The sequence below is a fragment of the Hevea brasiliensis genome, chromosome 12, assembly GCF_030052815.1.
Source record: "Hevea brasiliensis isolate MT/VB/25A 57/8 chromosome 12, ASM3005281v1, whole genome shotgun sequence".
NCBI lineage: Eukaryota > Viridiplantae > Streptophyta > Magnoliopsida > Malpighiales > Euphorbiaceae > Hevea > Hevea brasiliensis.
Window position 1 is genome coordinate 36,872,457 of NC_079504.1, and position 11,443 is coordinate 36,883,899.

The 11,443-nt window shown below is 33.5% G+C and overlaps 1 long non-coding RNA gene across 1 annotated transcript; it reads left to right on the forward strand.

The window, feature by feature from the left end:
- Positions 1-8,017: 8,017 nt before the first annotated feature.
- LOC131171409 (uncharacterized) lies at positions 8,018-10,469 on the forward strand. Its single transcript, XR_009142102.1, has 2 exons — positions 8,018-8,360; positions 9,802-10,469. It is a non-coding gene; the product is annotated as an uncharacterized LOC131171409 (long non-coding RNA).
- The last annotated feature ends 974 nt before the right edge of the window (positions 10,470-11,443 follow it).

The window sequence follows — 11,443 nt, forward strand, 5'->3', positions numbered from 1 at the left end:
TATGAGTAATCTGTAAACCCTGACCATTACCAACATGAAGACTATCGTTCCCATTGTAACTTTGAGCTGCCGTTAGAGCCTGAACATCAGGAGTGATGTGATAGTTGGCAGCCGTGTCGGGATACCAAGCTTGCTGAAATTGAGGTGGCATTAGAGGAGCTTGATAAACAAGAGGAGAGTGAACATAATTGGCTTGCGAAAAATTGTAGCGGGGTCCAGAATTCCATGGCGAATAGCCACTAAAGGAAGGTGCATTCCGAGGTGCGTATCTGCTGCGGCAAGTGACAGCTGTGTGATTCCCTTTTCCACAGATTTGGCAGGGACCCCGAGATCGCTACTGGTTGCTGTTCCGTGACCTATTGTTGCCTCCATTGCGTGGTCTGGGTGAAGAATAGGAAGGAGGAATAGTGGCGGATTGAGTGGAACTCTTGAGAACCATATTAGCCTGTGGATTATAAAGACCTTGCACCAAAGATTCATGGGCGACTAATTGCCCATGCAACTCATGAAACGAGACAGGATCAGAACGGAGATTCAAAGTAGTGATAATTGTGTGATATTCAACACCAATATTACGATATATTATCGCATTAAACTCAGCAGGTGTAAGTGGCTTTCCTGAGGCTTTGAGTTCATCCGCCTTGGCTTTCGCCTTTTGAAGATATTCAGAAACCGACATATCATTACGCTTGAATTCTTGCAATTCAATATGTAATTGAAGCTATCGATTCTGTGACATAGAACCAAAGGTGTGTGCAAAAGCTGTCCAGACCTCTTTTGCCGTCGTGAGTCCGATAACATATGGAAAGATTTCTTCCGTTAGGGAAGAGAAAAGCCAGGAAAGGAGCATCTGGTCTTTCTTGAACCACTCCTCATATGCTGGGTTTGGTATCTCATCATTGGTTTCATTGAGAATGGTGGGAGAAGGAGAAGGATTGGAGAGAAGAAAATTAAGATTCTAATAATTGAGAATAGGCGAAAATTGAGTCTTCCATGCCAAGTAGTTTTTGGTATTCAGTTTGACAGAGAAGGAATGAGAGTGAGTAGAAGTAACGATGGAGGGAGGAGGTGGATTGGCAGTAGAGACGGCAGAGATCATTGTTGTGGCTCTGATACCATGTAAAGTTTAGGGTTTGAGAGGAATAGAAGATGAGAGAAATTGATTGTTATTATTCATATTATGAAAGGTAAATATACAGGTATTGCTGAAATTGATTACAAGCTAAATAAGGTAAATAACTAATAAAGGAATACAAAGATATGACTAAATATACACCTAATATACAGCTAATGTACACTGTATAAGTCAAGCAGGGTCGTCTCACCGTCAACTTCATCTCTAGTGCGGATCAACTAGCTGATGGTCTTACAAAACCACTGGGCACTTAGTTATTTCATCGTTTTCGAGACAAGCTTCGCCTTCATCCTACTCCGGCTTTAGCTTGAGGGGGCGTGTAAGGGAATGTCAAATTCTGTTGTTATTATTTAATATATACAGTGTACATTAGCTGTATATTAGGTGTATATTTAGTCATATCTTTGTATTCCTTTATTAGTTATTTACCTTATTTAGCTTGTAATCAATTTTAGCAATACCTGTATATTTACCTTTCATAATATGAATAATAACAATCAATTTCTCCCATCTTCTATTCCTCTCAAACCCTAAACTTTACATAACCCACTAGTGTTTCTCAGTGGGTATATTTAAAGATTACTCGTCTATAGGTGTGAGTCATCCTCTTTACATAACCAAAAAAAAATAATAGAGAAAGTATTTGAGAGAGTTTAAAGTCAAAGAAAAGGTGTTTCTTAATGGAGCTTGAATTCAACTACTAGTGCAGAGTTAGTTTGAATTATACGATGAAATTGTCAGGTTGTTGGATCATGAGGGGAGAAGTCAATAGAGAAGGAACACCCAAATTAGACATGCCAATAGCCACATTCCAAGCAGAAGCAACAATAGTAATGATTGTAGAACCATGTATAGTTTTTAATGGTTCGGCTCCCTCTGGAAAAACCTCGACATCAAGACCTTAGCCACTGACTTCAGAAAAAAGGCCCCGTGTACTGCTATCTTGGCTAAAACCACCACCAACGACTGCAGAGTCACACTAGAATCCCTCTCCTCACTCATTTTGGAAGAAAACAAAAGAAAAAGAAGATGAAGAAAAAGGAAATAAAGTTACCTGAAACAAGAAGTCCACTGGAAAAAAAGATCAAAAATCACAAAAAGCAAAGACGAAGGAGAAGTAAAAGTGAGAGAAGGAAAAGAAAGTATTTATAAGAGAAAAAGGAAAAGTTTTTGAAATAAAAACCACCAAAATACTATCGTCGAAATGCCTTTGTCACGATGTAGAGAAAAACTTAATGACGACTTATCATATCAAAGTGATGCAGCACATAAACTGGTCTTAACAGCTATCCAAAGGACGCGTTGATTTAATTCCCAATAATCAATGAAACACAGGCACCCTGCACGAGCATACAGGGTGAACGATAACGTACGAACCTAAAGATTCGTATCTGCTAAGAAGGGGGGGCTAACGAAACTAGCTGAGCAAAATAAGGTTAAAACAGGTAAATAAAATCCAACATAGCAGTTAAAGTGTCAACGCTCAATTAAAGACAAAATTGAGCGTTGACCACTCAAACCATCTAAAAACTTAACTGGTTGGAATCGAGCATTACAATAGGTCAGTCTGGTCCAAATCGTTCAATGATAAGAGAACGATAAGAGAACGAAGCAATGCTTAGGAAACAAGCCGAGCAAAACCTATGCCGAGCAGAAGTAATGGAAAACAATGGACAATTCGGATTTCTAGGAGGAAATCATGGGATGTCAACCAAGATTGGGTCTGAGAAATAAGTAACGACTACTTTCCTAAATGCTTATATATATCAAAGAAAAACTAGTGAACAGCTATGCATACATTCTTTCTAAATCGATACAAAATTGTTCTATTCTATTATTTTCTCCCACGATCAACATAAGCTAACTTGAGTGTCGGAATAACTAACCAAAGGGCCACCGACCTTACCCCTTCTTTGTTTATAGATCTACATGACAATTGGACTAGACCTGTAAAGCTCACAGCAGCATCACTTCAGCTTGATCAATCTTATTAATTTATTCTTTATATTTTAATTATTTTTTAATATATTGAAATTTCTCCAACAATATCAATATGGGAATATAGTTTTAAAATCATTTAAAAAAACTTAATTTTCGTATAAAAAATTAATGTAAATATACTATTGATTATAAGTATAAAAAAATTATATAAGTACTCGATGACATAAAATCTCATTACTAATTCACAAAAAATTTAGAAATACTAATGAGACACAAAGACCAATTAAATCAGAGTTGATGTGAATGTGATGATTTGTCCATTTTGCTTTCATTTAGTGGACTTTTAAATATTTTTTATAAACCCCACACTAGATCTCACATAAGAGAAGAATAGAGGAACAAGAACATATGCTTTCTTTCAGTTCCCTGGCCTACCTACACTGGTGATTCGAGACTATATAATAATAAATATATACATATCCAACCACTCATAGGGCACCCACTGTAAAAGGTCACTAAAACATGTCTTATATTCCCATGTATTCTTTTATGCATATACACAGTCACAAAGCAATTTTGAATATTTGAGCGCTCTCCAATCTGTTGAAGATTTCAAAGAAAACGTATATATATATATATATATCATGGAATCTAAGCTTTATACCTCCAAGATCTAATGAAAAATATAGAGATCAATCCACTTTGAAAGGTTGTGAGAGAATATCCAGATGTCAGCTGCATAAGCTATATCCTCTGCTCCAATTAAGCAGCAGATTCTCCATCTCATGATCAGTCTAATAATAAGATATCAAAGGGAATACTATTATATGGAGTGGGTTTGTTTGAATAGGATAGTGATTGTTGAGAAGATTCTCCATCGTCTTCAAAGTTAAGATGAAATTAAATTGAGTGGAGGGGGTTAGGGTTTATAATTTCTTTGTAAATTTCCAATAAATTGCTTTTTTTAGAGGATTGAGGAAGTAGGGATTTGGACTTGATATCTATCAAGTGAGTATTATACTTTTAGTCACTAATCAAACCAATTGATTTTCATTTTTCTTACTAAATGGTAGGTTTTACAATGTGTGGTAATAACCTGATTTAAAATTTTCTCCATTTAAAGCTTGTTTAGATATTCAACGGTAGAAACGATAATTTTTTTTATGGATTTTTTTATTTAACCCATTAATTAAATCTGAATCCATCCTATATGAGGCAATATATAATTAATTTAAATTTATATTTATTTAAAATAATTAAAAAATAAATAATTATTTAAAATTTATTTATACATTTAACAGTTATATTCAGTGACTATTGATTGTACATCAGTGTTCAAATAATAACATGGAACATCAGATTGCTGAGAATAACGAGCTAATTTTTTATAAACATCAAGAACTTTGGAGAAACAGACTTCATATTTATCATCAGCGGCTTTTGGGATTTCAAGAGTTAACTATGGATTTACAGAACTTCACGGGCGATTGGACAACTAATTAAATTGGATGATCTTGTCTTACAGACACTCAGATATGCCTTGGCTGTGTTAATAAAAGTTTGGAAAGTTTAAAATAGATTTGGAATGATTTAATGATGATTGAAATGAAATCGATGGGAAATAATGCTTCTTGCAATTTAGGGTTTGATAAAGATACCCAAGCTATGTAATTTTAAGCACTAAAGTTAAATGGGCAATTGGATGTAAAATGCAAAATGTTTGTGGTAATATTCACAATTATACTTAAGCATTCTAATTTTCGACCATAAATCTCAACTTTTAATATTGTGAGCTTTGGCTATAATTACACCCCATCTCAAAGGTTAAAATTTTTTATTCAAAATTAAAATGTTTGATTACGAATTATTGTAAACATTTGGCCTTTTATGCCCAATTGACCAATTTGAATCTAGATAGGTTTAGACGTCAATGAATTTGACTGATTTGTGAGTGAAAGTATAGGAAATTTAAATTTAAAAATAGCAAAATAAGACAGAATAATAAAGAAGGGATTTGGCTAGGGTTTGGGATTAAGAATGGCGTAAAAAGATAGAGAAGAAGAAGGAATTAATGTTTTTCAAAAATAAAGAGAAACTTGCACCTGTTTTTGTGATGCCCATTACCCGTCTACTGTATAGCCGAGCAAGAAATGGCACATTCGGTGTCGGAGCACCCTATCTTGTTTTATCATATCTATTGTAAACTTTTGATATCATTTAAAAGTAGTAATCCATGTATAGAAAGTTTTTTTTTTTTTTTTATAAGTTATTTCTGTGGAGACCCGAACAGAGCCTCCCCTGTTTTATTAGCATCTGGCGGGTTCCCACTAATCACCTGTTAACATGTCCATTTTCATTTTATATATTTTCATATCATATTCTCTTTTATCATATCATTCACAAGTATTTATGAGATCTCAAAATGAAATATCGTCTATTGCTTTTATATGGAAATTCATAGATAATAAATTATAAGTTTTCATTTCAATATCAAAGTTTAAATTACAAGTCCAAAATGAAATACATCATAACTAGTAATTACATCATGATTAGACATAATGACCCGAAATACTAGTCTATAAATTGGCCCTATCAAAATACAAAAGATTGGTAAGGTGATTCTGGACAGTGGTAGATCTGGTCGAAGCTCTGTCCAAACACTACTGTGGCGGCTGCTGATCTCCAGTACCTACGCGATGGAAAACCAACGCACTAAGCATAACGCTTAGTGGTGCATAATTTATAATAACAAAAACTAAACAATTTAAATAATAGTTCTATTCATATGGCAAATTTCATAATTTCTAGATATTTGACATTTTCATTTCCCTTTGGAAATAATTTAAATTATTGGGATCTTTTCTGTTTACTTATTGTATATTCAGTCTCAATTAATTATTATCAGTGCCCAAGAAACCTATAACAAATTATCCAGGGTGGATACACGGGAGTAGACAGCCATATGTCTATCCAGTATACATCTGTCAGGCACGAGGCCCGCTGTCAGGCTTGTAAAGCCAGAATAAAGTTTGGCACAATGGCCAATAAGTAGGCATATAGCCTGTAGAATAATTATACCAGACATACATTGTCAGTTCATAATTTTCTCGATAGGCAGTACTGCTATCTGTAGTCCCTAATTGGTATACCAATCGATCCAAACTAAATTAATAAGTCTAGGTATACTATGGGCAATTGCACATTATTACATATTTATTTGAATGTTCATATCACTTTACAGTGGGAAAATATGTCCCACATACCTCTTTCATATGGTTTAGTATTCAATAGCTTGTTAGGGTTAAATTCCCTATCATAAGATAATTTATCTCATGGACCTTTCTTTAGTTTCAGTTTTTGTGTCTCACATTTACCTATCCATTTGATCAGTTTGTAGCCACTTTTTGGCCACACTATCTTCATGGAAGTTGTTCCTCTATATTTAAACTTGAATTTTAGTTTTTCAATCACTCAATTTAGGATTATAGAACTCAAGTTATGATCAAAATACCATAACTGGTCTATTTGCCTCTAAGCTGTCCAGAATTGGTAATTCCTGGTCAATAAATTTTGACCAGTCATTTGATCATTTTATGGTCATTTCTAGACTTAGGTTCCTTCATAAGATTTGTTCCTCTATGTCTGAGGGACTCCCAGGTACAATTTCATAATTTTTCAAGCTTGGTGTAGTGAGTTATGATCAATGTATTGACCTGGACTCTTAATCCTATAAAGGCAATAGTCAAACTTCAGGGCAGTATGTTTGACCTCTTTTTAGGGTCTTTACACTTAGAATTTAGTAAAGGTGTCTAAATCAATGTTGTAGCCCTAAGTATTATGTTTCCAAATTATATTGGTACATCTCAAATGAAATTTCCTAGTGGGAGTTATGGCCAAATGAACACACAGGTATCAAATGGCATTCTGGGTTCAACTTAATATTTTTTAGATTCCAATTCCTAATTTTGGCTAATATTTTCCCTAGGATGCAATGGGTTTTGGAGTTTGGTCAAAACATAAAAATTGTTGAGCTATATCTTATAAAACTTTTAGCACTAGTTTCACTCAATTTGCAACTTTGAAGATCAAGTTATGGCATTTTTGCCAAAACTAGTCAAGCATACTAAAGGAATAGTGTTTTGGTCAATTTCTGGGTTAGCAGTTTTAGTAACCCAATTTGTGCTAATAATTTGACTTGGTTAAAGGCAAAACTGGGTCAAGTGGTCTTCATGAAAAGTGTAGCCCTATATCTAAGCTTTCCATTGATGTAAATTTTAGGTCATTTAGACCAGTATAGAGAGAGTTATGACCAAATGAATACGTACTGTTTATTTGGTCATTTTCTGGGTTTCAGTATTTGGTCATCCAGGTTTGGGCAGAAAATTGGTCATGATTTTGACATAATTTGAGCATAGTGTCTGCATGAAAAATGGGCTATTTTCAGTCTAATTTCACCTCCAATTGGCCTCGTACCAATTGGAGTCCCACATTTTCAGTTACGGTTAAAAAAAGGGACTGGACTCATTGAGTCGCAACCTACAGAAAATCAAACACTCCCAATATCAATTTCCTTAAACTTCCTTACTTCAATTTGACATTTATAGCACTTCTATATATCATCAACACATCTCAACAATCTCAATTGCAAGATATAATACGAAAGTACCAAAGTTAGGTCAAACCCTAACTCATAAATTTCAATCTCATGAAATTTAGATGCAAACCAATTCCAATATATAATACCTTGTTAGTTCACTTCCCTAACCTAATTTAAACCAACAAAAATTGATATATATAATACCTTGTTAGTTCACTTCCCTAACCTAATTTAAACCAACAAAAACCATCAATTTCATGTCTCCCCTAGGGAAACCAATTCCAATATATAATACCTTGTTAGTTCACTTCCCTAACCTAATTTAAACCAAGAAAAACCATCAATTTCATGTCTCCCCTAGGGCTGCCAAAAAAAACAAAGATTCTTCCCTCAAGGTTTACATTTTAATTTCATGAAATTTATTCCTAGCTAAACATGCCTTTCATGTTTAATGAAGAAGGAAAGATGGATTAGGGCACTAACCTCACTTGAGCTTCCCAAACCTCAACTTTCTTACTTCTTATGGGTATATATAGCTTCCTTATGGAGTGGGGAGTATTTTTTTGTGAAGGGTGCTAAAGGTTTTGATGGGTAGATGAAGGAATATTCAAGCTTGAAGCTTGAAAAAAAATGGCGGAGAGAAGACCAAAGTGGGCGGCACGAAGGAGAAAGAAGAGGAAGAAGAAGGTGAGTTGGTGGCTTTTGTCATCTTGTGTCTTATATATATTCTATAATTATGTGTACTTAATTTGTTTTAAATTTTCATAAACCTTTTTCTTTTCTTTTCCTTTCTTTTCTTTTCTTTTCTTTTTCTTTTCTCTTCTTCTTCTACCTAATTAAATTCATAAATTTTAATTTGTGTTAATTATTTTTATTCTATAAATTTTACTTTGACATTTAGGTCAAAATTCAACTCTGTGAATGAAATGACCAAAGTCATTTTTTTTATTTTTGTACCAATTTATAAATTCTCTAAATTTTAATATATTTTTCTCTAAATTTTTTATATATTTTCTTAATATTTATTTCTTCAATTTATGCCTCCTCACTATAGTTTAGGTGTAATTCCAGACATTTTGACTGTCCGAACAAACATTAGTCATCGGAATAGTAAAATGTACAGACTACCTATGGTGAGGGCATTACAGTTTTGATATGGTGTAATTGCCATAAACAACTACAAGGTTGAATGCCACACTTCTTGACAAGCAAGAAGGAAGAGTGATAAGTTTTTGGATACGTTTATTTGCCACTAACATAAACATGTTAGATCATAGGCTTTATAAGTTTTTGATATTGAGACGGACCTGATATCTAATAGAGTTAAATGATGAAAAATGATTCATATAGCCGATCTCAACTAATTTGGAATCAAGGCTTAATTTTTGTTATAACATAAACATGTCAAATAAGAATTGGAAGAAAATTTGATAGCAACTTATTGTTATAAATTCAATCAACTACCTCTTAAAAAGAAAAGTCTCCTCTATTTATAATGTTGACATTATTACTAAATAAGAATAAATAAGAAATCCTAATAAGAAAGAAATAGAAATATTAAATAGATAGGAAGTAAGGAATATTAATCTAGAAAGAACTAGGAAAACTAAATAAGAAATAACAAGGAAAACTAAATAGGAAGCAAACTTGGTCATCAAGTCAAAAGATGCCAAGTTTGACTCTTCACAAAAAAAAAAAAAAAGGGAATATAAAAGTCAATAAGTCAAATAAAATCACATTATTCTCTCTCGGTAAAAATGATTTACCTTCAATTCTAACTCTTTGCGAAAATGACTTAGAATAAAAGAAATTCCTTCTTCCCCTATTTGTTTAAAAGCAAAATTTCCTTCCTTGCCTTTTCAAATACAAGTTGATCCCTTTGCACTTGTTATAGACTAATAGGTTCCAACACAAAATTCTTCCTATCCTTAGCGAAAGAATACGAGTTATTGAACTGATTGCATCAAATTATATAGACATTTAAGGTTAACATCCATTGCATTTTGTTAGCATTTAGTATCCTTTTATGTTTATTTTTATGTGTCTTCATTATTATTTTAGAAAACATGTTAATCTAACTCAATTCATTGATTTTTATATTTTATCAAGTGTTTTTATGTGATTCTAGAATCAAAGACAAGTTTGGAAGAGATTTGGAGGTCAAAACGTGAAGAATACAGTGCCAAAAATATTACACGGACACGGGCCGTGTAACTTGCCCCGTGTAATTTTCTGGACCCCGTACAACCTTATGGACAAAGAAAACTTGAAAAACAAGAGTGGTAGAAAGTTACACGAGGCAGGGGCGTGTAACATTACACGGGCCATGTAAAGTACCCTATCAACAATTTTGATGCGACTTTTTTTCTTTCCAACCTGACCCGGATGGACTTGTAATGCTTCTAGGACTCTGAAATTAGGGTTTCTACACCAGATGTAAATATAACAAGTCAAGAATTGAGGAAGGAGGAGAGAATTTACATTCAAGGAGAGCCGATTTACATTCAAAGATGGACATCAACGTCAAGGGAGGCAAGGGAGAAATAAGAACTGCAAGATTGCTAGAAGATATTTTCAGCTGAAGTTCCAAAGTTCCAAGGCTGCAACTCTCTTTTTGGATTCTTTCACTCTATTTTCTTCTCATGTCTTCTCTTTATCCTTTTATAAACTTAATTGTAAAACTCACAATGGGTGAGTAGGTTCTTTATTCTAGGGTTAGGGTGTAGCACTCTCAATTTCATTATGGATCTGATTTGATTTTATTTAATACATTAGGTATTTTATTCTTTGATTCAATCTCTTGTGATCTTAATGCATGTTACGTGTTGGTACCCACTTAGTATTAATTACAGATATTAACTGAAGGACTGAAAGGTGAATATTAATATTAGAAAATCAGGATTTTAAACCTAGAAAATCTGACCTAGAGATAAGCTGATGACCTTTGTGGAGTTTTAAAATTAATCAAATATCTTAAAAGATTTTAATTAATTTAATCACCATGAAAATAGGATTTATGTTAATTAAAATACACCTTGAGTGCCTTGAGAGAGGACTTAAGATAACTTAGGATTAATTTCTATCAAGGCAAACGATTCTCAATCCAGTAAATAAATAAGATAACACCCATAGTAAGATTCAAGTGTGAAATCTTAATTCCAGAATTATTTTAAAATAGATTATTTCATTTTAAGTTTATCATTTTAGTGTTTAAAATAAACAACTTTCATTCTCTCATTATTCGATAGTCTAAACAGTCAAAATCACTGTGTAGCTTGCTAGTTACTAATTAAATTTCTCATGGGACGATACTCTACTCACTACTCTATTACTTGTTCGTGGTCCGTGCACTTGCGGGGTTGCAAAACCAGCAAACATGAACCTATCATGAGTTGCCTTCCTATTGTATTGTCAAGTTCTCCCCAGCAAGAGATGGCTTGCACTCATGGTGTTTGCCTCATAAGAACACAGTTTTGATGATTTCAAAATTTAAGGAAATCTAATCTAACCATATTTTCCAAGTATATTGGGATTCTTATAGGAATTTGTGTTGAAAGACTTTGATGCAAGGGAATACAAAATTTTAAAGTTGTGCTCAAAAAGATTCCATCCAGAGACAATACAAGATAAATCAAAGTCAGTAAAGGACACAGTCAAGCTGCACCAAGGCAACAAAAGATCAAAATTTGTGACTATGTAGAGGCACTCTTTAGGATCTTTTACACAAGAAGAAAGAAGCTTCGATTTGCCATATTTTAATCTTTTTATGC